Raw genomic sequence first — 5,250 nt, 5'->3', positions numbered from 1 at the left:
TTTTTTTTTTTTTTTTACGTAGGGAAGAGGGCCAGCCAAGGGCAAAAAAAGAAAGTTAGAAAAGGCCCACTTGAGCGCTGGCTCTCCAAAGAGTTCAAAAGTGCCAAAACCGTCAGCCAGAATTAGGGGAGCAAATGCCTCGATACCTCCCTCTTAAAAGAAGACAAGTTGTAGGAATTTGGAAATACAGATGCAGGGAGGGAGTTCCAGAGTTTACCAGTGAAAGGGATGAATGATTGAGCGTACTGGTTAACTCTTGCATTAGAGAGTTGGACAGAATAGGGATGAGAGGAAGAAGAAAGCCTTGTGCAGCGTGGCCGCAGGAGGAGGGGAGGCATGCAGTTAGCAAGATCAGTAGAACAGTTACCATGAAAATAGCGATAAAATATAGAAAGGGATGCAACATTTCGGCGGTGAGAAAGAGACTGAAGACAGTTAGTCAGAGGAGGGAGTTGATGAGACGAAGAGCTGATTCCACCCTATCAAGCAAAGCTGTGTGACTGGAACCCCCAAACATGCGAAGAGTACTCCATACAGGGACGGATAAGGCCCTTATACAGAGTAAGCAGTTGGAGGGGCGAGAAAACTGTCGGAGACGCCTCAGAACACCTAACTTCATAGAAGCTGTTTTAGCAAGAGATGAGATGTGAAGTTTCCAGTTAAGATTATGAGCAAAGGACAGACCGAGGATATTCATTGTGGAAGAGGGAGACAGTTGAGTGTCATTGAAGAAGAGGGGATAGTTGTCTGGAAGGTTGTGTCGAGTTGATAGATGGAGGAATTGAGTTTTTGAGGCATTGAAAACTACTAGATTTTCTCTGCCCCAATCGGAAATCTTAGAAAGATCGGAAGTCAGGCGTTCCGTGGCGTCCCCGCGTGATCTGTTGATTTCCTGAAGGGTTGGACGTCTCTGAAAGAACGTGGAAAGATGTAGGGTGGTATCATCAGCGTAGGAGTGGATAGGGCAAGAAGTTTGGTTAAGAAGGTCATTAATGAATAATAGAAAGAGAGTGGGTGACAGGACAGAACCCTGAGGAACACCACTATTAATAGGTTTAGGAGAAGAACAGTAGCCGTCTACCACAGCAGCAATAGAGCGGTCGGAAAGGAAACTTGAGATAAAGTTGCAGAGAGAAGGATAGAAGCCGTAGAGGGCAGTTTTGAAATCAAAGCTTTATGCCAGACTCTATCAAAAGCTTTTGATATGTCTAACGCAACAGCAAAAGTTTCACCGAAATCTCTAAAAGAGGATGACCAAGACTCAGTAAGGAAAGCCAGAAGATCACCAGTAGAGCGACCTTGACGGAAGCCATACTGGCGATCAGACAGAAGATTGTGAAGTGACAGATGTTTGAGAATCTTCCTATTCAGGATAGATTCAAAAACTTTAGACAAGCAAGAGATTAAAGCTATAGGACGGTAGTTTGAGGGGTTAGAACGGTCACCCTTTTAGGAACAGGCTGAATGTAGGCGAACTTCCAGCAGGAAGGAAAGGTAGAAGTCGATAGACAAAGTTGGAAGAGTTTGGCCAGGCAAGGTGCAAGCACAGAAGCACAGTTTTTGAGAACAATAGGAGGGACCCCATCAGGTCCATAAGCCTTCCGAGGGTTTAGGCCAGCAAGGGCATGGAAAACATCATTACGAAGAATTTTGATTGTAGACATGAAATAGTCAGAGGGAGGAGGAGAGGGAGGACAAGCCCAGAATCGTCCAAGGTGGAGTTGTGAGCAAAGGTTTGAGAAAAGAGTTCAGCTTTAGAGACAGAAGAGATGGCAGTGGTGCCATCAGGATGAAATAAAGGAGGGAAAGATGAAGAAGTGAAGTTATTTGAGATGTTTTTGGCTAGATGCCAGAAGTCACGAGGAGAGTTTGAGTTTGAAAGATTTTGACATTTCCTATTTATGAAAGAGTGTTTGGCAAGTTGAAGAACAGACTTGGCATGATTCCGGGCAGAGATATAAAGTGCATGAGATTCAGGAGATGGAAGGCTCAAGTACCTTTTGTGGGCAACCTCTATCATGTATAGCACGAGAACAGGCTGAGTTAAACCAAGGTTTAGAAGGTTTAGGTTGAGAAAAGAATGAGGAATGTACGCTTCCATGCCAGATACTAACACCTCTGTTATGCGTTCAGCACAAAGAGATGGGTCTCTGACACGGAAGCAATAATCATTCCAGGGAAAATCAGCATAATACCTCCTCAGGTCCCCCAACTGGCAGAGGCAAAACGCCAGAGGCGCATGAAAACAGCGATAAAAGATAGAAAGAGATACACAACATTTCGGTGGTGAGAGAGGTGTAAATAGTCAGTCCGAGAAGGGGAGTTGATGAGAGGATAAGCTTTTGATTCCAAACTATTTAATAGAGCTGTGTGAGTGGAAACACCCCAAACAAGCGAAGAGTACTCCATACAAGGACGGATAAGGACCTTGTACAGAGTTAGCAGTTGGAGGGCGAGAAAAACTGGCGGAGACGCCGCAGAACGCCTAACTTCATAGAAGCTGTTTTAGCAAGAGATGAGATGTGAAGTTTCTAGTTAAGATTATGAGTAAAGGACAGACCGAGGATATTCAGTGTAGAAGAGGGTGACAGTTGAGTGTCATTGAAGAAGAGGGGATAGTTGTCTGGAAGGTTGTGTCGAGTTAATAGATACAGGAATTGAGTTTTTGAGGCATTGAACACATCTAAATTTTTTCTGCCCCAATCAGAAATCTTAGAAAGATCAGAAGTCAGGCGTTCTGTGGCGTCCCTGCGTGATCTGTTGACTTCCTGAAGGGTTGGTCGTCTCTGAAAGGACGTGGAAAGATGTAGGGTGGTATCATCAGCGTAGGAGTGGATAGGGCAAGAAGTTTGGTTAAGAAGGTCATTAATGAATAATAGAAAGAGAGTGGGTGACAGGACAGAACCCTGAGGAACACCATCACTATTAATAGATTTAGGAGAAGAACAGTGGCCGTCTACCACAGCAGCAATAGAACGGTCGGAAAGGAAACTTGAGATAAAGTTGCAGAGAGAAGGATAGCCAGTGTAGAGGCAGTTTTGAAATCAAAGCTTTGTGCCAGACTCTATCAAAAGCTTTTGATATGTCTAACGACAGCAACAAAGTTTCACCGAAATCTCTAAAAGAGGATGACCAAGATTCAGTAAGGAACGCCAGAAGATCACCAGTAAAGCGACCTTGACGGAAGCCATACTGGCAGATAGAAGACTGTGAAGTGACAGATGTTTGAGAATCTTCCTATTCAGAATAGATTCAAAAACTTTAGACAAGCAAGAGATTAAAGCTATAGGACGGTAGTTTGAGGGGTTAGAACGGTCACCCTTTTTAGGAACAGGCTGATGAATGTAGGCGAACTTCCAGCAGGAAGGAAAGTACAAGTCGATAGACAAAGTTGGAAGAGTTTGGCCAGGCAAGGTGCAAGCACAGAAGCAGTTTTTGAGAACAATAGGAGGGACCCCATCAGGTCCATAAGCCTTCCGAGGGTTTAGGCCAGCAAGGGCATGGAAAATATCATTACGAAGAACTTTAATTGTTGGTATGAAATAGTCAGAGGGAAGAGGAGAGGAGCAACAAGCCCAGACTCATTCAAGGTGAAGTTATTAGGAAAAGTTTGAGGGAAGAGATCAGCATGAGAGACAGTAGATATGGCAGTGGTGCCATCGGTATGAAATAAAGGAGGGAAATATGAAGAAGTAAAGTTACTGGAAATATTTTTGGTCAGATGTCACAGGTCAGGACGGGAGATAGAGCTTGAAAAATTTTGTTATTTTCTATTTAGAATAGAGTGTTTCGTAAGTTGAATATGAATCCGGGTAGAAATATAGAGTGCATGAGATTCAGGAGATGGAAGGCTAAAGTGCCCTTTTGTAGACAACTTCTCTATCATGTATAGAACGAAAGCAGGCTTTGTTCAGTCAAGGTTTAAAATATTTAGGTTAAGAAAAAAAAGTGAGGAATGTACTTCTCCATGCCAGACACTATTACTTACGTTAAGCGCTCAGCACAAAGATATGGGTCTCTGACACGAAAATAGTAATTATTCCAGGGAAAATTACCATAATACCTCCTCACTCCTCAGGTCCCCCCAACTGGCAGAGGCAAAACACCAGAGGCACCTCCGTTTTTGGGGGACTCTGAGAAGAAAATTAAGAAATAGGACAAGGTACCGAAATAAGATTGTAATCATAGGAGCCCAACGGAGAAGATATAGTAACAACATAAGCAGAATATATAGAGGTGAGGAAAAGATGAAGAATGTTGGGAGTATCTCCAAGACGGGCAGGAATACGAGCAGGTTGTTGCATCAGTTGCTCTAGGTCACGAAAGATAATAAAGTTGAAGAAAGCCAAAGCTGGTGGTGAACATTGAAATCTTGAAGGATGGAGATCTCCGTGAAAGGTTAGTGGGACATAATATGCTCCACTTTTGATGTTAAATATTCAAAGAATTTTCTATATTTAGAGAAGTTAGGGGAGAGATAGACAACACAGATAAATTTAGTCAGAGAGTGACTATTATGTCGAAGTCAGATGGCGGAAAACTCAGAAGATTCGAGAGCATGGGCACAAGAGCAAATTAATTCGTTCCGGACATCGACGCAACATCCAGCTGTGAAGCGAAAATGAGGATGGAGAAATTAGTAGGAAACAAAGAAGAGGCTACTGTCAGTTGTCTCAGACAGCTGTGCCTTGGTGAGAAGATGAGATTTGATAGAGGAGGTGGTGTTCTACAGATTGAAAATTAGTTCTAAGACCACGAATGTTGCAGAAGTTAATGCAGAAAAAGTTGAGGGAGGTGTTAAGACTTTTTGCTATCAAGGTGCGACCTGATGACATTTCTGGTCCCTTCCCCAGAAGGGGACTCCGAGGCTGGATTTGGAGACCTATTTTTATATTGAATTTTAAGTGAAGGCTGTGTGTGTGGTAAGTGCATGTAGTTTTGTGAGAAATAGGAGGGTTGTCTTTAGAGGGCAGACTGTGACTGCCCTTGAATTGTGAGACACAAGAGAAACGTTCAGCGAGATCACACCAGCTTTAATGGAAGGTTCACAACACCCTTGAGCTAGTGCTATTAGATCTCACTGCGAGTAAATTATCGTTTCGGTTGGTGTCTACTACCTCCTCCTGACTTATATTAGAAACAGTAAGGGACCCAAGACACTACTTTGTGGAACAACAAGTGTGGCTTTTGTTGTGGTAGACTTTTCATTACTGGAAATGATATATTGCTTTCTGTTTGTTATAATCTTTG

This window comes from Portunus trituberculatus, chromosome 2, assembly GCF_017591435.1.
Source record: "Portunus trituberculatus isolate SZX2019 chromosome 2, ASM1759143v1, whole genome shotgun sequence".
In the NCBI taxonomy this organism is placed as follows: Eukaryota; Metazoa; Arthropoda; class Malacostraca; order Decapoda; family Portunidae; genus Portunus; species Portunus trituberculatus.
The sequence above is the reverse complement of the archived record's forward strand: the minus strand, read 5'-3'. Positions refer to the sequence as shown.